General features: G+C 47.4%; 1 protein-coding gene across 1 annotated transcript in view; it reads right to left on the bottom strand.

Annotated features, from left to right (window-relative positions):
• Positions 1-27155, bottom strand: part of LOC147703538 (integrin alpha-M-like) — a 509428-nt gene that overhangs the window by 46324 nt on the left and 435949 nt on the right. The gene's annotated exons all lie outside the window — the stretch shown is intronic.

The following is a 27155-nucleotide window of genomic DNA, read 5'->3' as shown; positions in this document are numbered from 1 at the left end:
TGCTCGGATAGAATTTTGTTACTAGTATCTCATGTCTGAGTGCCATTGTGAGATGTAAAGCGGCAAGCATAGGTGAACTAAAGGGAGGATTGCTGTGATGAACCCACTATAGGGAACGTATTATTGGTGTTTCAGCAAGTGGAACTTAAAATATGGAATCTGACTTTGCTTATGGGGTCTTCGCAGAGAGTTGCACTAGCTGACGGAAGTCTCAAATGTGCTTTGCTCTTCAGCTTTCTTAAAGAAGGCACTTTCAGTACACTATTACATAGTTTATTTTTGACGCCTTGCCTATTGTTGCAAACACAATATACATCTCAAGCACAGCTCATGGCACTATGAGGCTCTCCCTAAAACCTTACACCTAAAACAAAGCATGCAAACATTTACAATTACTAGTATAACATTCAAGTAGCAGTTGGGTGTCACTCAAAATGTCATGTGCATGATGTATAGATCGCATGCATAAGCACACAGCAAATACAGAATATTAATACATAGGCAAGGGAGTAGCAAGAAAATGTAAATACCTCCCACTTTGAACTAAAGCTCTTATGGCACCAAGAAAGCAAAGTCAGTAATCACAACCCTCCCCAGAAGAGCTCTCTTGTCCAAGGATCGAGTCATTTATCCTTCCATCAAACCCCTGACATCCACCCTTTCAAATGTACTTTCTGTCATATATTAATTCTTTCATCCACCATTCAGTCTTTCACCATTCATTCTGTCCTTCCATCTGTGTTCCCATCCATATCCAAACCTTTTCAACCTATCCATTGTCTATCCTTCCATCCATCATTTCACTCATCCATCCCTACATCCACCCTTTCACTCATCTATCCATCATCCATCCACCCTTTCACTCAATCCATCCTTTCACTTATACATCCACTCTTCCACCCATCCATCCATTCACTCATCTATCCAACCATTTACCCTTTCACACAAGCCATCCTTTCACTCATCCATCCACCCTACCACCCACCCATCTATTCACTCATCCACCCAACCACTTACCCTTTCAGCCATTTAGCCACCCTTTCACTTATCCATCTATCATCCATCCACCCTTTCACTAAATCTATCCTTTCACTCATCCATCATCCATCCATCCATCCACCCTTCCACCCAATCCATCCTTTCACTCATCCACCAACTCATCCATTCATTCACTCATCCATCCAACCATTTACCCTTTCACCCAAGCCATCCTTTTACTCATCCATCAACTCTTCCACCCATCCATCCATTCACTCATCCATCAATTCATCCACCCTTTCACTTATAAATTCATCAATCCATCCATCATTTATCTCATCCATCTACCCATTCACTTGCCCATCATCCACCCTTTCACTCATCAATCCATCCTTTTACTGATCCATCTTTCATAATTGGTGGTGTGAAGGGTGGGAGCCCCCAGGACAGCACACACATGTGCACACTACTGTTCTTTTTCATCCCCTACTGCTCATCTTTACTGGCACAATTACATATTTTCTACTGCTGCCTGCAGTCAGTATGGTATTTTTCTAAATGGCTCTTGGATTTTTATTGGTTTGTGTTTATTCTTGTATACAGACAGACATGCTCAAACATTTCTATATCTCTCTCTTTCATTGCAGACAATAAAAACAACAGATTGATTTGAACAGTTTCATGGCGAGATAAAGCGTTGTCTGTTCCTTTCATACTACAAAATGAAATGGCACCGGAAAGTAACAAGACCTCACAATTGATCTAACACATGCAAGTACATTTGTTAGAAGATACACGTCATCTTATGAGAGAAGGTCGAGATTATGCTTTCACCTGCATGGATCCCCTACTTGCATTTTTCCAGGACTCAACCCCCCCAGGGTACCCCCACTGCCTTCACTGTGCGCCCCAACTGCAAGAGGAGATTTCTTTTAACCCCTCAGTGCGTTTCTGCTTCGCTTACCATGTGTGCCATATTTAAGCTTCAACTTTACCTTCGGCTCCTCAGTGATTTTAATCTAAGGCGCTTTAGAGGTTCTGGGAGGGAAGTACGCTTTACCAGCTGAAACTGGCTATTGTTACTCTGTATGTGACAATCAGCCACAGACAGAATGACAATGGGTGGGGTGGGGCTTCTCCGAGGAGGAGTGCGAAGCGACCCTTCAGGGAGTTGAGGCCTCTCGCAGGGAACAGCACTGCTCCCTGCAGGGCCCAGAATTATGGACAAAAGGTGTCTGTAAAAGGGATCCTCATGGACAATGGACGCGAGGTCCAAATTAAGGACGATCTGTGAAATTTATGGACGGTTGATCACCCTACTATGATGATCGTGTTAGTTTGAGTACCACGCTACACTTCGTACAACGAAATAGGCCAGTATTCACGCACCCTATTTTCCAGTGCATGGGAACACAGGAGCTGACAATCGCATGAGACTTTGGCTGTAACAGCAATGTCGCCTCGGTCCATGTCCTTGTCTGAGTATTATTTGATGGCAAGGCAGAAGCATGTAATGCTCCCTATGCTAGGGCACCTTTTTCTGCTTCCTTTCACTTCCCTACCAACCTCCCTCCCTCCTTCCAGCACCTGCTGCCCAGCTCGCATTTACCACCTGCCCAGAGCAGGACGTAAATGTCAGTTTTAATTCCCCAGAAGATTAAAAACTGTGAAGAATGTTGCTCAGTAAAACTGGCTCTCCACAGTTATTTACCATTTTGAAGACACAAACAACATCCAGCATGGGGAATTAATTAACAATAATATCAATAGTGGAAAGACCAATCCGATAACGTAATCATTGCAACATATATTGCACAACAGTGAGCATTCCATGCACAAGGAAAAACAGATAAACAATAAAACCCATGTTTAAAGCAAGTATACCCCGTTAGCGAGGTAATTGTGCCTGGCAGCCCCCTACTGTTCATGGTGCTGCAAGGAAGTATGAAATGGTTGCCAGATGCCCTGTGGGTGAGAGAAGGAGGGTTCTTGGAGGCATAGATTTCTCTAGTAACATCAAAAAAGGTAAGGCTCCTGAGCCAACCATCCACGGTCAGAATACACCTGCTGTCCCAATACAAAGCTATCTCACAGTTGGCCAGTAGTAGAGCCATTGCTGTGAACCTATGAGCCTCTTTAGGAACATTGTGCACAATGTCCAACAATGCAAGGAGTAGGTCAGGTGTAATAGTGAGAGCTGAGCGAAAACAACAGTCCAAAAGCCCGAAAAGAGGGTGCAGGTCCAACTCATGTGAGCAAAATTGGCGTTTACTACAGGGCACAATTTGAGGACCGGACAGGATCCAATTTAACCAGGAAACCTGGGGTGATGTAGGCATGCCTGAAGATTTTAAAGTATATCAATATTTGTTTATGATTGGGCAAGACCAGTTTGGTTTGTTGACACCAAAAATACCAAATTTAATCCTGCAAAGACCGTTGTAACTCACGTTCCTACAGCTCCATGAGACTGCTGTCCTCAACATGCAGCAAGGCCATGCAGGTATGATAAAGTGCAGAGGCAAGGTGTCCACCATATGTGTGGTCTATGTATGTAGTCAGAGGGGTGAATTCTGTTGGGGCGAGGGGATATGTGGTGACCTCAGTGCAAAGTGCGCTATACAAGCTCTGCAGGATGAAATGATCAATAGGGGTGGCGGCATCAAAGTGTATACCATCATTGTGCGAAAGAACATGACCATCTAGGAACAAATCCCCAAATGTGTAGTGCAAGTCACAACAGTGTTATTTTGACAAGGGTTTCTAAGGTAGGAGGTCCCCATCGATTATCTGCAAACGGTAGGGACAGGGAAGAGGTCATCCCCAGTTGCTTAAAAAGTCTACTCCATGCCCAACAAGTGGCAGATAGGGTCTGAATATCAGTTGGGTCCAGCAGGAATCTTCATGGGAGGAGTTTATGCAGGGTACCTCCCAAGCTTGGTTGAGGTCTGATCTACCATAGGCAATGGGTGTATTCCTGTAGTACCCGTGGTATGCATAGTGACACTGGGTGGCTAGGTAATAGAGTTAAAAGTGGGGCAATACAAAGCCACAGCATTCATGAGGTAGAACTAGCGTGTTCCTCCCCACCTAGGGACAGCGACCAGCCCACATCTTCCGCAGTAAGAGGCATTAGTAAGAGGAATCAGGATATTGAGGTATAGATATAAAAAATAGGGAAGGATCACCATTTTAATAAAAGTGATACTGTCCGCCATGGATAGGGGCAGGTGAATCAAATTATCAATCTGCTTCATCAAGCGGTCAACCGCCAGATTGTAGTTGAGCTGCAGAACCTGATCTTTGACTCGTGAACGATGCCTAGTTATTTTAGGGTATCCTCACTCCATTGCAGGGGATGTTCACATGGTGGAGATGTTGTAGCTGTGTTAGGAAGGAATAGTTCAGATTTTCCCAAGTTTCTGTGGAGTCCCAGGGTATCTGCGGGATGGCACACAAATAACAAATTGTCATAAGCATTTAATGAGAGGAGCAAGTAGCAAGTCAGAAGTTGTAGCCTGAGGTGGAGGTGCCTCTCCCGAAGGTGCCAGATAAAGGGATCAATGGCCATGATGAATAGGAGCAGTGATAATGGACAGCTCTGCCTTGTCCCCCTTAAAATTGAAAAAGGAGTGGTGAGTGAAGCATTAACTCATATGCAAGCTGCCAGCTTAGTATAGAGGAGCATTATGAGGAAGGTGAACCCTTGCAGTAGGTCCATCTTAGCAACCAAGAAAAGCCACTCGAGTGAGTCAATGGCCTTCTCCGCGTCAAGAAGCGCCATTGCTGCTGGAATGCTCGCGGAAACTCTGTGCAATACCGAAAATGTGGTGCGTTGGTTGAGTGATCTCGAGCGGTGTGCGAAAAACCAGACTGCAAAGGCAAGATAATGGGTTCTAGTAGGAGAGAAAGCTGGGTTGCAAAGCATCTTAGCTAAAAACTTATTTTCCAAATCAGCAGAGAAAGGAGTTGATAAGATTGAGTGTATAGTGGGTAGTTGCCAGGCTTAATAAGGAGGGTGATCATAGCTTTGTTTAACAAAGGGGGTAGGGTCCAATAGGTGTGGCACAAGGAGGCACGTATATGCCTTAGAACCATCTGAGGAATCGATAGTGCATATTGCCTCTTCCTCAGTGATTGGCTTGCTAAAGAACTGTTGCTGTGGGGTAGTAAGCCAAACCATGGCAGCCTCTGATAATTGACCACAGCTACACCATCCCCCATACACGAGAGGAGTATAGGCAGGTATAATTATGGAGGTGTTCTGCGAGGACAGCACCGTTATCTGTGGTCTGTGTCCCGTCTGCTAGCAGCAGTTCAGGAATGTAGCCAATACCCCTTAGTTGGCAAAAGCACCAGTGCCAGCATACAATCAGGTCACTCGCCATAGCACCAGGCCTGGCGTACTTCCCCATATGTGCAACTTCACGCTCAGCCAATGCTCTGAATTCCTCCAATCAGAGTTGGGCACTGCAGGAGCTGCAGAGTGTCCACCCGCTGTGCGTCTGAGGCATCGAGATCACGCAGTGCAGTCTCTACCAACAAGAGGTTGTTACCTATATCACGCAGTATGCCATCATGTTTGGAGATACAATCCCCTGAATATAAGCCTAAAGTTTTCCCGGAGGGTAGCCTGTGTTTTTATTGATCCAACATTGAGTTTGAATTATTCCACAATGGCAGATCGAAGTTCTTCCCTGAATACGTCGTCATGAAGAGCATTTCAGGGGACGCGCCAACCGCACTCCGCTCCACCACCATAGGGCTTTGTCAGCACCATACGCACCAGGGCATGGTCCAAAAGCGTGCGTGGGAGGGCAGGCATGTCGCGGATGCTGTAGAGTCCCGGTGGGTGTCCAGGAAAATGTGAAGACCATCCCCCATGATTACATGATCAGTGTCTACCCTCCCTATTAAGGACTGTAGCTCTTGTAAGAATTGACAGTGAGTATAGATTTGGTGCATATACATTAAGCAGCAGCATGCTATGTCCAGCCAAAAGTCCAGTGAATGCAACATACCTGCCCTCTTTATCAGTGAATCCGTCCCTTGGAGTGAAGGGGACGATGCAATGTATTAAAATGCCCATGCCGCAGGAATATGTACTATAGGTGGAAAGGTACCTATGTAGGCCCCTGGATGATGCATAAGTGTGTGTAGTGCTGGGGAGGAGAGGGGTCTCCTATAGGAATGCTACCTTCACATCATTACTGTAGAACTTGCTTACTCTTACATGGCTTATTAATGCCTCGTATGTTTCAAGTGAGAAATGGTATCTCGACCCGTGGGTTGATAGTGCTACGTGACACAGTTATGTAGTGAGGTGTGGAGATGACTGTCAGCATGTAATCAATTTTTCCGGGTTATCTGCGGAAACAAACAAATCAACAGAATCCAATGAGAAAAGCATCCCCCCTACGGCCCCCAACCGACACCAGACCCCTTAACGCCCAGCATATCCCCACAGAAATAAACAACATATCATCAACTAGGACAACTAAAGAGAAATAGGACCAATTGGTGTACACCACTGTGAGTGGGCTACACTTCAGCCTCCAATACCCTATGCAATAGGAGAAGGGAATGATGTATTCAGGATTATATGGCAACAATAAGTGAAAACATATATAGCCATCTGGAGTGTGACAATCGGAAAGGTGCTAAGACAAGTGCTGCTATTATTCAAAATCAAAAGAGACTAGCTAGGTTTAAACAAAAAGGACTCAAAGGAGTACGTATGTCAATGGAAACCAGTAGGTTTTATTTGAAAGCCCTCACCCACCAACCTAGTTGGTGGCATGCTTCATCATCGGGCCCCACCGCAGTGGCACCTAGCGTGCCCCGGGTGTGCTTCGACGCCAGGTTACTGCGGAGCTGGTATGATTGCTGAGTGTGCAATGTGGTGAGTATGAAGGTGAAAAATTAAAAAGCCATACAGAAGTCCCAGCACCCGAGGGTAAAACTATTTTAATAAAACTGGGTATCTGTTGGCACATTAAAAAGGCAGACGGACACAGTGGAGTATGGATTATGACCTCCAGTGTCCTGTGTGGTCTACATGTTTCAGCCTGGCCTTTCTTAATTTGAAACAGGCTTTCCTCAGGACCAAGTGAGTATGTGTGGGGGTATTAAAAATAAATTACAGTGAGTGTGTTAGAGGTTCTATGTGTAGCACACACTAAGGTGCTATATGGGTGAGAAGGGGGTTCCCTCTCGCTTTGCTACATATAACATAGAGGGGGAGACATACAGACGTACAGGGTAGAGTCATATTAGCATATTATTGCAAAGGACACAGTCGTCATTCCACCGTCTTATAAGGTGAGTGAGCGAACTATATATGGCTAGAGTGTGGTCTTGTCAGTGGCAAGACTCAGGTGAAGGTTATCTAGAAGCCGGTTGTAGTGGTGATCTAGAAAACGAACATGTCAATGTGAGGTTCAGGTAAGTGAAGGAAAAAACAAGTATTGTCCTCACACAGTGTTTTGCTGATCAAAGCCTCCTTGGGTCGCCTGGCAGAGAAAGAGACCCTAAAGGAAGGCAGTATTGGTATTATATAGATATCCGACCTGCAAGGGAAAAACCTCAACACCTTACCCCAACAGTAGCTGTAGTGCGCAGCCTCATTTACTCACGAAACTGTCGGTCTAGTTCCTCCCTGGACCTGTAATCCTTCTGCGGCGCCCGGATGTGAATGAGGGTCGGCCGAGCTTGTGTATTTAAAGGTTCAGTCATTGGTTACACCTGGGTTAAGGTAGAAACAGAGGGAGGGGTTGCCGCGCTGAAAGCGCCATGTCATGTGCGTTCTGCGCATGCGTTAGGAGAATAGTATTCCCTATCCGGTGCGTGCGCTCGCTGGTAAAGCCTGTCTGCGCATGAGCGGGTAGATAGTGGCTACCGCGCATGCGTGGAAGGAGCCGCGCAAGCGAGGAAGGGTGTTTTAGCGCTCGTGGTAGCGCTAGTATGTAACAAAACTTTAAATGAAGGCCAAGGAGTGTCGAAAAAAGATATTGACACTGAGAGGCAGCAACTGGGTGGTGTATTAACCAGAAAACGATTAGTTTATATACAACAGGGGGAAGAGGAAGGAAGTCTCAGTCATTGAGTGTGGGAAATGCACAGAATGAGAAGGAGAAGAGAGGCCCAATCATTGAGTGTTAAGCGAATTCCAAGGTATGGAATCGTTAAGCCCCTCAATATGAGTGGATAGGCGATAAATCCAGCGTTGTTCTTTTTGGAAGAGAAAACTTTCATTGTTTTGAGTTACAGGGAATTGTTCAATCACAGTCCAAGTAAAATCGTTGGGGGTGTGATTGTGGGACAAGAAATGGTCAGTAAGTCTGCTTATGTTTTTGCCGCATCGGATGGTACTACGGTGTTCTGTCATTCTGGTCCGTACCTTCCGGGTGGTCATACCCACGTACCGTAGACCGCATCTGCATGTCATCAGGTACACCAGGTTAGAGGAGTTACAATTGGTAAACTGGCGTTGTGTCCATACCTTGCCCGCTTCTAGGTCCAGGGTCTTTGAGGGGGATGTAAGGTGGCACACGCAGGACGCCACATTGGCAGTACTGGAGGAAGTCCTAACTGGAACTGTTTGGAACCATCACACCCCACGCAGCTTCATAATGGATTGTGCCACTCTGGCATTAAAAGACAATTACTTTGAGTATGAGGGCAAACTGTACCTACAGACTAACGGCACGAGCATGGGGAGCGTTTTCGCTCCCAGTATAGCTGGTCTCTATGTAGCCCACTTCGAAAAAACACATATACAATCTGCGAACAATCCCTACGCAACCAACATCAATGTATGGCGTCGTTATATCGACGACATTCTGGTAATCTGGGAAGGAAATCAAGAATCCCTGGATCAATTTCTCATGTGGCTCAATACCCGTGACAACTACCTGAGGTTTACCTGCACCAGCAGTGCTTCTGAATTAGCCTTCCTAGACCTCACCATTAAGGCAGGTGTGGATGGCTTGACAACCACAACTTACCAAAAACCAACATCAAGGAACTCACTTTTGAGGTTCGATAGCTTCCACCCCAGACCTCTACGGGAGAATCTCCCTTATGGTCAATTTTTGCGACTGAGACGCAACTGCAGCCGAATTCAGGATTATAAACAACAATCAGCCACCTTGATCCACAAATTGGAAGACAGGGGATACCCCACCAGGATTCTGAACACCACCTGCAAGAGGGCTCGAAACCAAAATAGAGAGTCCCTGCTTGAGGCAACAACAAAGCCCCCCGAAGAACCCACGTTGACATGCGTAACCACTTACAATACCGTGTCTAATCAGGTCTCCAACATAATCAATAAGAACTGGAAGATTATTAATTCAGGCAACCGAAATTGGGAAAAACCCAGATTCGCATACAGAAGGGCTAAGAATCTGAAAGACTCCCTAGTACACACCAGACCTAGACCGAACTGTGCCACTAATGACCCCACCATCCTCAATGCTTGGGGTTTACCAAAACTTACGGGACACCAACCGTGCAACAACTGCAGCGTGTGCCACCTTACATCCCCCTCAAAGACCCTGGACCTAGAAGCGGGCAAGGTATGGACACAACGCCAGTTTACCAATTGTAACTCCTCTAACCTGGTGTACCTGATGACATGCAGATGCGGTCTACGGTACGTGGGTATGACCACCCGGAAGGTACGGACCAGAATGACAGAACACCGTAGTACCATCCGATGCGGCAAAAACATAAGCAGACTTACTGACCATTTCTTGTCCCACAATCACACCCCCAACGATTTTACTTGGACTGTGATTGAACAATTCCCTGTAACTCAAAACAATGAAAGTTTTCTCTTCCAAAAAGAACAACGCTGGATTTATCGCCTATCCACTCATATTGAGGGGCTTAACGATTCCATACCTTGGAATTCGCTTAACACTCAATGATTGGGCCTCTCTTCTCCTTCTCATTCTGTGCATTTCCCACACTCAATGACTGAGACTTCCTTCCTCTTCCCCCTGTTGTATATAAACTAATCGTTTTCTGGTTAATACACCACCCAGTTGCTGCCTCTCAGTGTCAATATCTTTTTTCGACACTCCTTGGCCTTCATTTAAAGTTTTGTTACATACTAGCGCTACCACGAGCGCTAAAACACCCTTCCTCGCTTGCGCGGCTCCTTCCACGCATGCGCGGTAGCCACTATCTACCCGCTCATGCGCAGACAGGCTTTACCAGCGAGCGCACGCACCGGATAGGGAATACTATTCTCCTAACGCATGCGCAGAACGCACATGACATGGCGCTTTCAGCGCGGCAACCCCTCCCTCTGTTTCTACCTTAACCCAGGTGTAACCAATGACTGAACCTTTAAATACACAAGCTCGGCCGACCCTCATTCACATCCGGGCGCCGCAGAAGGATTACAGGTCCAGGGAGGAACTAGACCGACAGTTTCGTGAGTAAATGAGGCTGCGCACTACAGCTACTGTTGGGGTAAGGTGTTGAGGTTTTTCCCTTGCAGGTCGGATATCTATATAATACCAATACTGCCTTCCTTTAGGGTCTCTTTCTCTGCCAGGCGACCCAAGGAGGCTTTGATCAGCAAAACACTGTGTGAGGACAATACTTGTTTTTTCCTTCACTTACCTGAACCTCACATTGACATGTTCGTTTTCTAGATCACCACTACAACCGGCTTCTAGATAACCTTCACCTGAGTCTTGCCACTGACAAGACCACACTCTAGCCATATATAGTTCGCTCACTCACCTTATAAGACGGTGGAATGACGACTGTGTCCTTTGCAATAATATGCTAATATGACTCTACCCTGTACGTCTGTATGTCTCCCCCTCTATGTTATATGTAGCAAAGCGAGAGGGAACCCCCTTCTCACCCATATAGCACCTTAGTGTGTGCTACACATAGAACCTCTAACACACTCACTGTAATTTATTTTTAATACCCCCACACATACTCACTTGGTCCTGAGGAAAGCCTGTTTCAAATTAAGAAAGGCCAGGCTGAAACATGTAGACCACACAGGACACTGGAGGTCATAATCCATACTCCACTGTGTCCGTCTGCCTTTTTAATGTGCCAACAGATACCCAGTTTTATTAAAATAGTTTTACCCTCGGGTGCTGGGACTTCTGTATGGCTTTTTAATTTTTCACCTTCATACTCACCACATTGCACACTCAGCAATCATACCAGCTCCGCAGTAACCTGGCGTCGAAGCACACCCGGGGCACGCTAGGTGCCACTGCGGTGGGGCCCGATGATGAAGCATGCCACCAACTAGGTTGGTGGGTGAGGGCTTTCAAATAAAACCTACTGGTTTCCATTGACATACGTACTCCTTTGAGTCCTTTTTGTTTAAACCTAGCTAGTCTCTTTTGATTTTGAATATATAATATTGGGGATCCAGACTAGCTTACCTAGTCCTCCCTCTCTCCTTTGATTAAGTGATATTCAGGCAGCGCACAGCTGTGAGAGTTTAATTTTCCTTAACTCAACATGGCAGAAAATACTGGCCTAACTTACACTGAAGATGACATCAGTGAGATCTTATCCGACCCGTCCCTTGCGGCAGACTTCAATGTCTCCACAACTATTGCACAGTCCTCTGACTGGGATGCACTGACTGAGAAGAAGAGGAACAAAATACGAACCATCCTACATGGCGTAATTCTAGCACAGTACTTACGCACTAACACTGCTCCGAGAGGTCTCATAGTCACCAATGCGCCTAGGATTTTCCTAGATGACGCCACTTTCAGAAAGGACTGGGCCCAGATCGCCTGGCACTGCACCAGGGACTGGCTCGTCCTCATCATTAAAACCGCCAAGCGACTCTCCGATGCCATCCTGATTGAAATCCAGGCCACTGAGAACCATTTCAAGACCACCCTAACTGGTTTTAAGAAAAAACTAGAAGACCAAAACCGTGAGATGGCTGACTACAAAGAATACTTAACCCAGACAAAAATCAAAAATTTTGAGAAAGACTTGAAGAGATTCAACTTCACTAAGACATACCCTTATTCGGATGATGCCTATACTCCAGCCAGAAAAGACTCCGATAGCTCCGGGGACAACAGCTCGGTCTCTAGCAATTCCAGCACCGGATCCAATCAATCCAATCAATCGAGAGGAAGAGGGCGACGAGGCCAACACTGGCAGCAACCCTGGCAGGGTCCACCACAGAACCACAACTTTGGGCCACCACAATTTGGACCCATACCACCTCCTTTCTATGGTTTCCCCCCAATGTACGCACCAGGACAAATGCCATACTTTCAAGGGAATCCAAACCAAAGATATCCTTTTTTATCACAGGGCCGCAGGAATCGCGGAAAAAGAAGAAATGCACCACAGGTCCACTGGACACCAGAGGCGGAACCAGTGAGTTCGAACACGAGGAACAAAACCAAGGAACAGGCGGGACCGAGCAAACAGTAACAGAGATAAGAACAAAAGACCAGCTGGTGTTCAACGTCTCCAGCACAGAATTGACAGAAGAAGAGACAGCAGTCCTGAACAAGGGCCTATCCTTCGTCCCCACAGCCAGACTGGACCATTTCAAACTGCACATGGAACTGGCGGAGTTCTTTCGAAAACTGAAATTAAAAGCCTTCTTTGAAAAGAAAACTGAGTCCATTGATCCTCAGGAGGAAGTCCCCAACGAGACAGGCCTCAGATTAAAATCCACTTTCATCCCCCCTCCCGCAAGCATACCTGTTGAGATCGCTGCTTTCGAACAGGCGGTCTACACTGAGGTTGAGAACATACAAGAAAGAAATACCTTCAATAATCTGTCCTACCGTGAGCGTGAAACTTTAAGACGCCTGCAGGCCAACCCTGCCCTTGTCATAAAACCCGCCGACAAAGGGGGAGGCATCGTACTCATGGATAAGACAGACTATGACACTGAATGTCTTAGACTACTTAGTGACAACAGGAATTACAGACCACTTAGAAAAGACCCCACCGAGGAGCTAAGCCAGAGGATACAGATCCTGGTGAAAAATGCCCGGGACGCAGAACATATCTCAAAACAGGAGGCCGACTACCTGTGCTGCAAAAATGCAAGAATCCCATACTTCTACACCCTCCCAAAGATACACAAAGGAATAACACCACCACCGGGAAGACCTATTGTGTCTGGGAATCAGTCACTCCTAGAGCCCCTGTCACGCTTTTGCGACTTTTTCTTGAACCCATTGGTACAACTCACACCTTCCTACATCAAGGATACGAAACATCTCCTAAATGTAATCAAGGAAACCGACTACAACCCAGATACCCAGCTCCTTGTCGGATTAGATATTGAGAGCCTCTACACTAGCTTACCGCAGGACGCCACATTGGCAGTACTGGAGGAAGTCCTAACTGGAACTGTTTGGAACCATCACACCCCACGCAGCTTCATAATGGATTGTGCCACTCTGGCATTAAAAGACAATTACTTTGAGTATGAGGGCAAACTGTACCTACAGACTAACGGCACGAGCATGGGGAGCGTTTTCGCTCCCAGTATAGCTGGTCTCTATGTAGCCCACTTCGAAAAAACACATATACAATCTGCGAACAATCCCTACGCAACCAACATCAATGTATGGCGTCGTTATATCGACGACATTCTGGTAATCTGGGAAGGAAATCAAGAATCCCTGGATCAATTTCTCATGTGGCTCAATACCCGTGACAACTACCTGAGGTTTACCTGCACCAGCAGTGCTTCTGAATTAGCCTTCCTAGACCTCACCATTAAGGCAGGTGTGGATGGCTTGACAACCACAACTTACCAAAAACCAACATCAAGGAACTCACTTTTGAGGTTCGATAGCTTCCACCCCAGACCTCTACGGGAGAATCTCCCTTATGGTCAATTTTTGCGACTGAGACGCAACTGCAGCCGAATTCAGGATTATAAACAACAATCAGCCACCTTGATCCACAAATTGGAAGACAGGGGATACCCCACCAGGATTCTGAACACCACCTGCAAGAGGGCTCGAAACCAAAATAGAGAGTCCCTGCTTGAGGCAACAACAAAGCCCCCCGAAGAACCCACGTTGACATGCGTAACCACTTACAATACCGTGTCTAATCAGGTCTCCAACATAATCAATAAGAACTGGAAGATTATTAATTCAGGCAACCGAAATTGGGAAAAACCCAGATTCGCATACAGAAGGGCTAAGAATCTGAAAGACTCCCTAGTACACACCAGACCTAGACCGAACTGTGCCACTAATGACCCCACCATCCTCAATGCTTGGGGTTTACCAAAACTTACGGGACACCAACCGTGCAACAACTGCAGCGTGTGCCACCTTACATCCCCCTCAAAGACCCTGGACCTAGAAGCGGGCAAGGTATGGACACAACGCCAGTTTACCAATTGTAACTCCTCTAACCTGGTGTACCTGATGACATGCAGATGCGGTCTACGGTACGTGGGTATGACCACCCGGACGGTACGGACCAGAATGACAGAACACCGTAGTACCATCCGATGCGGCAAAAACATAAGCAGACTTACTGACCATTTCTTGTCCCACAATCACACCCCCAACGATTTTACTTGGACTGTGATTGAACAATTCCCTGTAACTCAAAACAATGAAAGTTTTCTCTTCCAAAAAGAACAACGCTGGATTTATCGCCTATCCACTCATATTGAGGGGCTTAACGATTCCATACCTTGGAATTCGCTTAACACTCAATGATTGGGCCTCTCTTCTCCTTCTCATTCTGTGCATTTCCCACACTCAATGACTGAGACTTCCTTCCTCTTCCCCCTGTTGTATATAAACTAATCGTTTTCTGGTTAATACACCACCCAGTTGCTGCCTCTCAGTGTCAATATCTTTTTTCGACACTCCTTGGCCTTCATTTAAAGTTTTGTTACATACTAGCGCTACCACGAGCGCTAAAACACCCTTCCTCGCTTGCGCGGCTCCTTCCACGCATGCGCGGTAGCCACTATCTACCCGCTCATGCGCAGACAGGCTTTACCAGCGAGCGCACGCACCGGATAGGGAATACTATTCTCCTAACGCATGCGCAGAACGCACATGACATGGCGCTTTCAGCGCGGCAACCCCTCCCTCTGTTTCTACCTTAACCCAGGTGTAACCAATGACTGAACCTTTAAATACACAAGCTCGGCCGACCCTCATTCACATCCGGGCGCCGCAGAAGGATTACAGGTCCAGGGAGGAACTAGACCGACAGTTTCGTGAGTAAATGAGGCTGCGCACTACAGCTACTGTTGGGGTAAGGTGTTGAGGTTTTTCCCTTGCAGGTCGGATATCTATATAATACCAATACTGCCTTCCTTTAGGGTCTCTTTCTCTGCCAGGCGACCCAAGGAGGCTTTGATCAGCAAAACACTGTGTGAGGACAATACTTGTTTTTTCCTTCACTTACCTGAACCTCACATTGACATGTTCGTTTTCTAGATCACCACTACAACCGGCTTCTAGATAACCTTCACCTGAGTCTTGCCACTGACAAGACCACACTCTAGCCATATATAGTTCGCTCACTCACCTTATAAGACGGTGGAATGACGACTGTGTCCTTTGCAATAATATGCTAATATGACTCTACCCTGTACGTCTGTATGTCTCCCCCTCTATGTTATATGTAGCAAAGCGAGAGGGAACCCCCTTCTCACCCATATAGCACCTTAGTGTGTGCTACACATAGAACCTCTAACACACTCACTGTAATTTATTTTTAATACCCCCACACATACTCACTTGGTCCTGAGGAAAGCCTGTTTCAAATTAAGAAAGGCCAGGCTGAAACATGTAGACCACACAGGACACTGGAGGTCATAATCCATACTCCACTGTGTCCGTCTGCCTTTTTAATGTGCCAACAGATACCCAGTTTTATTAAAATAGTTTTACCCTCGGGTGCTGGGACTTCTGTATGGCTTTTTAATTTTTCACCTTCATACTCACCACATTGCACACTCAGCAATCATACCAGCTCCGCAGTAACCTGGCGTCGAAGCACACCCGGGGCACGCTAGGTGCCACTGCGGTGGGGCCCGATGATGAAGCATGCCACCAACTAGGTTGGTGGGTGAGGGCTTTCAAATAAAACCTACTGGTTTCCATTGACATACGTACTCCTTTGAGTCCTTTTTGTTTAAACCTAGCTAGTCTCTTTTGATTTTGAATATATAATATTGGGGATCCAGACTAGCTTACCTAGTCCTCCCTCTCTCCTTTGATTAAGTGAAGTGCTGCTATTAGCCAGGCCACTGAAATGGATAGCAGAGGGACAGGTAAATAACCACAGGAGGTAGTTCAATCCAGTAGAAACAAATCAGAGCTGCTTGTGGCAATGAAACTCTGGTCGGGAGCACTCCGGAGTGTTGCAGCCTCTGATGGGTGGACTTTAGTATGTTGTTTGCAAAAGGCCAGTACATCAGCAGGAGTATCAAAAAATGGTACCTTACCATCAACGTCGACATGCAAGTGAGCAAGGTAGAGCATGCCATAACGGGGCCCCAATTCCCTGAGTGAGGATTTGGCAATGGAGAATTTGCAGCATGCCTCCTGCACCATCAGCATGAAGTCCGGTAAGAGGTTTAGATCCATGGTATTGTATCTGGCCCTACTTGTGGGCCAATTGGACCGCAGTGTCATGCTCCCTGAAATTTAGTAAAGGGCCAGTTATAGGATGTGGGAGCCCCAGGTGGGGGCCAAGGACTGAGGATGCAATGGGCTTGCTCAACTACAAAGGTTGAAGTGAAAGGATGAAGGTCAAAAACGTTTTTAGTAGGTGCTCCACAAAATGATCCATCCTGTTAATGGCCATGGACTACACTACACCAGCTATACGTAAGTTGTTACAGCGTGACCTGGCCTCCAAAGCTTCACTTTTTATGGCAACAGTTTTAAAGAGGCGCTCGAACTTGTCAAGCCTTTTCGCCATTTTTGCCGCACCATCTTCCAGGGTGGAGAGATGTTCTTTGCTACCATCGAGGTGGTTCTGGTTGTGGTCCAGGCACTCCCCTATTGTGTCCAATATACCCAAAAGGGCCTTGAAACGCGTATCCGTGGCATGGAACCCAGACTGGATCTCGGCTAGTAGGACATCTGTAGTGTGCGGTTGCTCTGGGTCAGTGGGGCCAGTCACACCATCCGCAAAGCACGCAGGCGCCTCAGATATATCTGGCAACTTTACTCGCTCAAACAGCAGTTTCTTCAGGCACGATTCATCAAGCTCCATGCTATTTGGAGCTCGGAGGTTGGACAGCGGGCTTTGGGGTGTGGGGAGGTCTAGGTGGCAGGCAGCAACAAGACAAAGATTTGTGTTGTGGACCACAGGTAATGTACTATGACATGGGGGTACTTCAGGTAAGCAGCCACACAGCCTCCGCCTAGGGTTCTATGGTTCTATGCAGTCAGACTCAGGTGATGATGCAGTGAAGATCTGGTGGGCCACACCCAGGGCCCAGCCAATGGCCAGCCACACAGCAGACTGTAAAGCTGTTAGAAGCGGACGGTAGCCTCCACTGCAGAGTTCTTGTCATTACGGCACCCTGTGGAGCCAGACTCCCAATCTTGCCAGCTAGCCTCAAGCATGAAAAAGGGGCTGACGGGTCCAGTCCAGGCTGGGGGGCTACAGTCCTCAGAGGCAATAAGGAGCAAGCAGCAGGTTTTTCACTCACTGGGTCTCAGCTGATGGCTCTGATGATGGTAGCCACAGCGGTAGCAAAGCAGCACAGGGCTTTGTGTAACAAAGAGGGAATGGTGGCAGCCTGCCTAGGCCACCGTACATAAGGGGGCCCGGGCAGGCAGAAGGCAAGACCCCATTCAGTCCTCAGGGTGAGGAGAGGAGCTAGGAGAGCAGCATTGCACCAAAACAAGGGACAATGGGGAAGGCATAGAGGCTGACAAAGCAGGCATACCGTCATAACCAGGGATGTTTAGCGACACTGGAGGCTGGCTCTACCGAACAGTGCAGCCACCAAAGGAGCACGTTGGTTGTCAATCAGCCTGCCGGTGGGCCTCCGCCTATTACTGTGTTCCACTGTTTTAAGATTTATCACACCTTCTGGAGTGAGTTTTGACAGCTCATCCAAGCTACAATTCATGAGTCAGGGAAAAGGGGGAGTGTATCATTATCCACATGGTATGCAGGTGTCATCCATCATATTCATGGAGAACGAGGCAGATAAGGTGGCTTCAAGCCCAGAATATGGATCCTCTTATCTGTCTCAAAATATAGGTTAGTGTTCAAGAAAGTGCAAGAGAAGAACAAGCACCAATGAAACTCTTATTCCTAAAGCTAGAACTCTGCTATCTTATAATTCAGATTGCTTCACTTGTGAGATATTAAGGGCCTCATTTATGGCATTTTGGCATAGGGCAGCCCAGCAAGGCATCTACGCTAAAGTGAAAGGGCAGGAATGCACTGTATTTAAGCAATAAAGTGCATTCCTATCCTTTATGCCTGCGCTGGCACTGTTGGGCAGCCTAGCACCAACGTGGGCACCTTTGCACCATGGTGAAAGGGTGCCTCCGTTAGAGGCAGGTTCTTTTCTCGTGCAGGAAGGATTACCTTCCTGCACTAAAACAATCCTATGAGGCGTTTTCTTCTTTCTATGTATGCTGCAGAAAGAAAGACCCATGGAAAGTGGAAAAAAACAGGAGAAAATAACATATTTCTCATTGTTACCCCTCATCTCGGGAGGTGTACAGATCTGATGCTTTCCCAGGTTTACATTACATTGTAAATCTGGGGAAGCATCAAATTCCATGGGTGTTGTGAGGGAAAACCCACCACAATGCCCATGAAAGGCGTCTTGGGCGCAGAGTAAGGAGACGCAGTGATTTGCGCTGTGTCTCCTCACTCGTGATTTATTAGGCCACTCAAAGCCAGGTTGACTATGTGTGGCTTCATAAATCTTCATGGGAGCCCTGCATCACTCATGTACCACTTTATGCAGTGCAAAAGTGAAACAAGGCTCTCATAAAGCGGATAAATGCAAATATTGATGACAAAACTTGTTAGTAAATATAGGTGTAGATCAGAGCAAGCACACAGTACTAGTGATGCATTTAGGCTTTAAAATTGTACAAGAAGACATACTTCTTCTCACTTAACAAAACCGATGGGGGCCCACTGGATACTGAAATATTTCCCGATTCTGAAACCAGGGGCAAGGGAGTGATATTCTCTCCTGTGCTAGTGCCCATGGGCAATATTCGAATTTCAATATTCGAATTTTAGGGTTTTTGTGGGAACTGCACCCTGGCTACTATTTGGCTTCTCTGGTGTGAGTCACCAGTACCTGGGTGCCTTCATGGCCAAGTAGCCTGGAAGACAAAGGAGAATGAGTAAGACAAATAGACAGTCACTCCAGTAAACCTAAATCCTGTTTGCTCTTTTTCTTGTGGCCGGCTACGTATTGATAACCCGAGACATTAAATTGAAATTCCTGCCTGATTTTTGGAAATAAGTCTATAAACAGTACACGAGCTGTATAGTACATAGCATAGAAAAGGTTTCGACTTATATTAGAAGGATAGGCCAAAACGTACCCACTGATGTGGAAAGAACTCAACAGACTGGCCAGCTCCATCACCTTCCCCCAGTGAAAGCCTCTGCACTTTTACAAACCTCTCCATCACAGGTTCCTTCAAGCCATATTCAAGGCTGTGGAATTCTTCTGGTCTGAGCCTCCTCCTTCAGCTCATCAGGGAGGAAGAAAAGGGCTGAAACTTTCCTGAAAGCTGCAGTAACTGTGAAAACCTTTCCACTTTTTGAATGAATGAATAACTTTATTGTGTGGTTACTTAAAACCATTACATTAAGAACAAAGTATAAAATTACAAAAGTTAAAACCGAAAAAGTTTCTGCAGACAAGCATTTCTAGAAGTTCCCAGAGTTCACAGGGGTACACGCAGTCGGGGACCTGGGAGGGCCACCCAGTGTCCCGCAACAAAGTTTCTATTCCTGCGAGCCCTTGGCTGCCATCAGCTCGGACCGGGTCTGTTGTATAAACTTTCCAAAAGAGGCCATCTATTTTACTATGCTCAAGGTGTATAAATGATGGATTGCCTCCTTAGCTGTGCGTGCCCCAGCGTCCCTAAGAATGGGCCTGAGGGAGAGGGTGCGGGGTGCGCGTAGGGCAGGGCAGCAGAATAGTAAGTGGGCCAATGACTCACGTTTGTAATTACAGAGTCTGCATTCCCGAACTCCCGTACCTGCATTTCCCAGATGATATAGTTCTTTGAGCGGGAGGGGTGCAGTCTGTAGGCTAGAATCTTGTGGAGGGCTGGGAGGCCCACGGCCTGCGTGAGATGGTTTCGAGGGTTATAAGCGGTGTGCGGCAAGCATAGGGACTCATGAAAGGCTCTTTTCACGAGAGACTCCAGGTCCAAGTCCCGAGAGCAGGCACGCACTTGCTTTTTTATCCCCTGTTTGATGGTCGTGTAGTTGACAAGGTCTGGATTCATCGACTCGATCGCAAGGTTAAGTTGGGTCATTGCTGATGCAATGGTAGCTGACCAGGGATTCCCTGGTTCCATAAAGATGTGTTTCAAGGCGGCCTTCAGTGTGTTGTCACGTGCCGCTGTTGTGAGGTAGTAATATTTACTTAGGGCTGCCATCTCTTCTAGATTTTGTTGGTTGAGGGAGAATTCCAGGCGAATTAGAGTGTTTCTCGTACATTTTGGTAAATGGTACAGTCTCTTGTATGCCCCACAGTGAATTTTTTCCAACTCCTTGTTCAGTTTGCCTGGATACGCCTGTTGTGCGTAATTAAGGGCCGGCATTAACTTGGCCTTGAGGACTCTTTGAATAGCAGTTGCTGATGGACTATATAAGGAGGCTTGTAGTTTACATAGGGCGAAGGTGATGGTCTTCCCTTTGCCCTGTATTTTCATTAGGTGGGAGCCACACGACCCTGATTCGTGGAAGGAGACCCCCAGGTATGTGTATTTCTGTGTGCTGTCCAAAGTCAAATGGCCGAGGCTCCATTTTGCTCTTTTTTTTTGGGGTAGTGCCCAAAGATGACTATTTTTGACTTAGTCGGGTTTGCTACCAGCCTGTTTTTGTTGTTATATGTTGCCAGGGCGGTAAGTGCCTTTTAAAGTCCTATTTTTGTGTGATCCAGGATTACGAGGTCATCCGTGTATTGCATAAAATGAATTTTGGTTGCCCCGATCTTTGGCGTTGCTAAGGCAGCCCCCGACAGGGCTATCTCCATGTCTGCTGTGTATAAATTAAACAGCAGGGGCGCCAACACGCACCCTTGTTTTAAGCCACGGTTCGTGTCAATCTTGTCGGTTGCAGAGTCACTTGAGAGTTTAATTCTTACCCAGGTGTTTTGATACAGAGATTGTATCGCTCTTAGCAAGGAGGGGTCGATGTTCCAATAGACCAGCTTTCTCCATAGGATAGTACGGTCTACTCCATCGAACGCAGCTGAGTAATCGATGAAGCAGGCGAATAATGGGAGACTTTTGTGCAGCCGCGCACGATTAGCTAGGTAAGAAAGCGCTGTGATGTTGTCTACAGTCGAGGACCCTGGTCTGAAGCCGGTTTGACAGAATGGCAGGAGATTTTCTTCGCTTGCCCAGTCTGTAAGGTCCTTCAGGATGGCACTGGCGTCGGCTTTGCCCTCGATGTCCAAGAGGGCGATCATGCGGTAGTTTGTTGGATCTGATTTGGTCCCTTTCTTATGAATTGGGTGCAAAAGCGAGCCTCGCCATGAGTCAGGCACATCCCCCGTTAGCCAGCAGTCAGTGAATAAGTAGGTCAGATTTACGGACCAGAATTCAATATTTGATTTGAACAAGTGGCCTGGGAGGCCGTTGGGGCCCGGTGCACCGTTTGTTCTGATTTTTTTTAATATTTTGGACACTAGAGTTTTTCCGGGAGGGGGCATTGTATCGATGATTAAAGCCGGATTCACTCTTAATGAGGGCATGTTGTGTGGCTGGGTGATTGGTCGTTCTTCGTTGTAGAGCGCTTTTACGTGAGAGACCCAGACTGATGCCTCGAGGGAGTTTTCTCTGTGGTTTGTGCCTCGACCATGGTGACTTATGTAACTCCAGAACTCTTGTGATTTCCCGGGGCTCAACAAATCGAAGATTTTCAGCCACTGAGCCTCGCAGTGGTTACGCTTTGCAGCCCACACTTTTTTGGAGTGGCTCTTTGTGGCCTCCTGCAGTTGTATTTTGTTTGTGATTGTGCGGTTTTTGCTGAGGGCTTTCCGTTTTTTGTTTAAGTCCTTTGCACTTGTTTTAATTTCTGCGTTAAATCCGAAGGCCGTCGGAGGATGCCAGTGGGTTGTCCTTTGTTTGTCCCGCATCCCCGGAGTTTTGCCGCTAAAGTCACAGTGATTCCGTCCCATATTGCTATTGCGTCCTGGCTGTGTTTGGGCAGAGGCCAGCCTGCCCACGAGTTTGCCCAGTTGTTAAAAGTTGCGGTGGCTCCCTGTCCCCATTTAATTCTTCGAGGCAGCTTTGTTAATTCTTGACCGCCCGTTGCCCCGATGCATGCGGGCCTATATCGTGATTTCACTGATAAGTTCATAGTGATTGTTAGGGCTGCATGGTCGCTGTCGTTGCGTAGGTGAACCGTGAAGTTTGTCATTTGGGCTTGCAGTTTGTCGCTTAGGATGATATAATCGATCGTCGTTTGATTGTTGTACGTGTGACCGACCAAGGCTCCCGGGGTGTTCTTTAAGAGCACTGTGTGGGCCGTCGCCAGTTTGTAAGATTTTAAGAGTTCATTCAGTACTTTGTCGGCCCCGCGCTGTTGATTTTGCTCAGTAGAGGCCCCTATGTTGTGAGTGTTGAAGTCACCGAGGATAATGCAGTCTAATGATGAATGGCATAGCAGTAAAGTTTCTAATTAGTTTGCAAGTGTAAGCGAGTTAGTTGAGTTCTCCTGCAAGTTATGGTAGATGTTGATTAGTAGTATTGGAGCAGTGCCGTTGGTGGAATGGGGGAATTTCAGAATGCCCGCCTGAAGGGTGTCTGGTTGGTTATGAAATTCCGTGAATTCTATATTCAATGAGTGTTTTATGTAGACGCAAGTCCCCCCTGAGGGTCTTCCGAATATGTTGTTCTTTTTTGCTGCTTTGCTATATTCTGCATATCCTCTTAGCGACAGCGGTTGGGTCAGCCAGGATTCCTGTATGCATATAATGTCTGCTTCCTCCAAGAATTTCACCGCGGCTTGATTTAGTAGCAGCTTTTTGAGGCCTGAGACGTTCCACGTTAATATTTTTAAGCTCTCTGTAATTCTCTTTTTTTTTTAAGTTTGTGCTCGCTCAATGGGAGTGTGTTGATAAGATCGGGCTAAATTTGCAGGACAGAGTGTGTTAGGAGCTGGAATTTAGTGCTGATGACTGCCAGGACCAGTCATTGCTTGCGTGACCCCTGGTTATGCACAATCAATTTCCTTGGCTGGGGTTAGTTGTAATCTTGATTGGGGTTCCGTTGATTGAACTGGTGTTTATGCTGCCTTTACATCCCTAGAGGACGGACACAACTTTTGGCCGATAGATAGAAGAAGCATTTATGCGTGTAATGCCAGCCACGCCCTGTTCCTGGTTGTCCAGTTTAGAGTATGACATCAAGGTTTTTAAAATTGAGGGGTATTTTTGTGCCGGCTTTGCCTTTATCTTTATGCCCCAACTTTCCAGTAGAGAATGTTGGCTCCTCAGTACCTCCTCCAGGTCTGGGCTGATGAAAGTTAGTTCCCCGGTTTCGTTTTTTTCCTCCGCATCCGGGGGCAGGAAAGAGATGGTTTCGATGTCTGTGGTTTTTATGCCTTCCAGTCCCGGGATGTTTGCGCAGAGTGTTAAGAGATTACTGCGGTTGAGGATGTCCCATTTTCCTTGCGAGGTATATTCTGGATGTAATAGTATTTTCCGATCCTTCGCGCTTGCTTGACTTGCAGAGCTTGCGCTGGCCTCATTGAGCCAAATTTTTCCCTGAGTCCCGATTGGAGGTAGCAATATCGAACCGGGCTGGTAAGAGTTTGTCTGCTGATTTGGCCCAGTTGTAAGTTGAGGCCCCTCCGTGAGCATTGAGCTGGGTGGGCTGTTCTTCCATAGCCTATTCACGGCGTGCTCCAGTTTGAGGCATGTTGACCCAGGGGGGGGCGCTCTGGAAGTCTCCAATGGTGTCATTGGTAGTTTTTGAGTTGTCGCAGTCTGATGCTCCGCTCGATGTAGACTTAGTTTGCGCAGGGTGCTGGGGGCTTGTTTGACGGGACTCCTGCTCGTGTGGCGTGGCTTTGTTTGCTTCATCGTGGCTGTATACCTGCGATTCATGCGCGTGTTTTTGTATTATTAGAGCTGTAGCTGGTTGAGGGGCCGCAAGGAGGGCTGGCAAGCTTGGGTCCGGAGCTGAAGTGACTCTGTGTGGATTTCCAGTAGTTGGTTCGATTACTTCTGCGGTATGCATGGTGGCTGCCAGGTTGGGTGTTTCATCTGTTATGATGTTATCGGGAGGCTGCTTATTGGGCCGTAACCAATTGTGAATAACACTGGTGGCATATGCATTATTTTTCTTCCCCTTGTTGAGTTTTCTTAGTTTTTTCTTGTTTTTCCTTGACAGATTTTGTGGCTCTGGGCTGGGCGGTTTGAGGGTTTGTTGAGGGACATGGTTTTCAGCCTTGGTCAGGGTAATTCTTGTTCCACAAGCGGTGGATGTTGTAGGCAAGGCCATGGAAGCAGGCTTTTCCGAGCTGCTTGGGCAGGGAATTACTGGGCCATTATCCATAAAATGTGTCTGGGCGGAGCCCTGTGTAATTAAAGGCATGCTCTTCTGGCAGTTTTTTTTATTTGCTTCACCCTTGAGGTCCTCTATTAATGTGGTCATGATGTTTGGAAGTTTCTCTAAACTGTGCAGGATCGGGCTGCAACTACATGACTCTGGCTTGAATTGTGTGCTGTCCTTCGCTCTGCGTATCAGAGCGTTCAAGTTGTCCAGTTTTGAGTCTATCCCCGAGATCAAGTTTGCCATTACTTGTAGGATATTGATCTGGACATCAAGCTTGTCCGCGTGCATAATCGCTGCTCCTGTCATTGAGAGAAGGGCTTCACTGATTAGTGATAGATGGTTTGTATATGCAAGGCCGCTATCAGAGAGCGGGGGCAGGGCCGTTTTATCGTGTTCCGGGGGGGCCGGTCTTGGTGAGCTCAATAGATGAATTAGGGTCCTGTTGAATGTTTTTTTTGCACAAGATGACCCTGCACACCCCAACAATTAGTTAATACAATATAAATGCTAATTATGCATATGTTCACAAAAGATCCAATTGTTCTCCCAAGAATATCCAAAGTCAGATTTCTTCTTTAAGCAATCCTTTTATTCACAATTGAAGATAAAAACCAATAGCCAATGCGTTTCGTCCGTGACCGGACTTCTTCAGGACTTAATTTAAATATATCTGCATGGCACAGCTTCAGATTGGTCTTCAAATTTGTGTTTTCAAAGATAGTTTTCAGTATCAGTGTGCACACCAGACGACCGTATGAACTACGAGACGCCGGTATCCTACATACGGCACTTACTTCATTTCTTTACTTTCATTGAAAATATTGGACCTTTGGCACATCTCGAACATATGATCTCCCCTTTTTTACTGAAAACTATCTTTGACAACACAACGGGTTGCTCCTTCCTTTGTAGCGGGGGAGCCGTTGCCCAGACCTGTGTGCATCGCTATGATGGGGGAAGTTATTCCTCCTTTCTTGTCGACATAAGTGCTGTCTGAAGTGTCGTACATATTCGCTTTGATTGAAGGAGGGGTGCTCCGTTGGCAGTCCTCTGGTGGGGGAAAAGTCAGGGCCATGGTGTTTGGTTGGATGGGCTCGAGCCCCTCCCTATCTGGTGTCGTAGGTTTGAGGGGTATTCCGCTCTGGAGAGTAAGTATTGTTGGTGAGAGGGGGATCCTATTGGCCCGAGGACTTGCGAGTGTTGGACTCGGCCCTTTCTCCTTTGCTTTAGTAGTAAGTGAACTGTCCAAAGTCCTGGGACAGGCGGGGGGGGAGGTTGTTTTGGGGCTCAAAAAGCTTCTTATGTCTCCGATTCCAGCGGAGCAGTTTGAGCGTTCTTTAGTGCTGGGCCTAGGCTTGTGCGCGTTTAACTTCGGGGGGCTATAAGGCTTCCCCATGATGTCAATTGGGGGATGAGCTGTGGGGAAATGAGCCGGCAGTTCCACAGTGAAATCGATGTGAGGTCCCGGAAAGGTTGGAGTTGCTCCAGTCGCTCCCGCTGACCCTGAGTGTTCCCCATCCTAAGGCCCTGGGCCTTGGTAGGTCCCCCCTAGTTCTAATACTGGAGGGTAAAATAGCTTCGCCTTCCGTCTCTTGGTAGAGCTGTGTGGCCGGGGCCTCTCCTGGGATTGGATTAGGGTAGAGTTTCTGGTCCTCATTTTAGGATTGGTTTGAGTGACTTGCCGGCTCCTAGGCTGCTGCTACTCGGTTGGTGGAACCCACGTGGTAGATGGAATCTGTGGGATCTCCTGGAATCTCTTGCTGGGTTGAACGGTGCCCTGGCCTCCCTGCTGCTGCAAGTCCAGTGCTTGTACTGGTGGGCAAGCACAAGTTGCCCGGGGGAAGTACCAAGCTGTGTGCCGAAAACTGTGGGCGACCCCCTGGTCGCAGGGAATACGTTGTTCAACTTCGCCTAGGTGATGAGCTCTAGACTCTCGGTGTGGGTCTGCTGTATACCGGCCGCTGCTGTGCAGGGAGTTGTAGTTTTAGGGCTTAGGGCTCTGGCTCTGGCCTGCTGCTGGGTGCTGCTGGGTGCTGCTGGGTGCTACGCACCCGTCGCGCTCTTGACCGCGTTTATGCGGGGAGCGCTAGGCTTGGTGCCCCCTGGCCCTGGCCTGCTGGACTCCTGGCCTCCTGGCCCTGTGGAGGGTTGTGGGGAGTTGTGGGGAATTGTGGGGGTGGCGCCAGCAGAGTCCGTCCCGTGCCTAGGCAACCCTGGCCTCTGAGAGCGGTCCTGGCCCCCCCAGCCGCACTTCCCCCTGATGCTCCCAGCCACCCCCCTGCACCCAGGTCCCCGGCAAAGTCCACTGCTCCGGCAGCTCACTCTGGGGCGGAGGGGGGCGGGAGAGTGCCGGCAATGAGGTGGCTGCGATGCTTTGCTTGGCGGCTTGCTTGCCTGCCGCTTGCT

Source organism: Lissotriton vulgaris, chromosome 7 (assembly GCF_964263255.1).
Source record: "Lissotriton vulgaris chromosome 7, aLisVul1.2, whole genome shotgun sequence".
NCBI lineage: Eukaryota > Metazoa > Chordata > Amphibia > Caudata > Salamandridae > Lissotriton > Lissotriton vulgaris.
The sequence above is the reverse complement of the archived record's forward strand: the minus strand, read 5'-3'. Positions and strand labels throughout refer to the sequence as shown.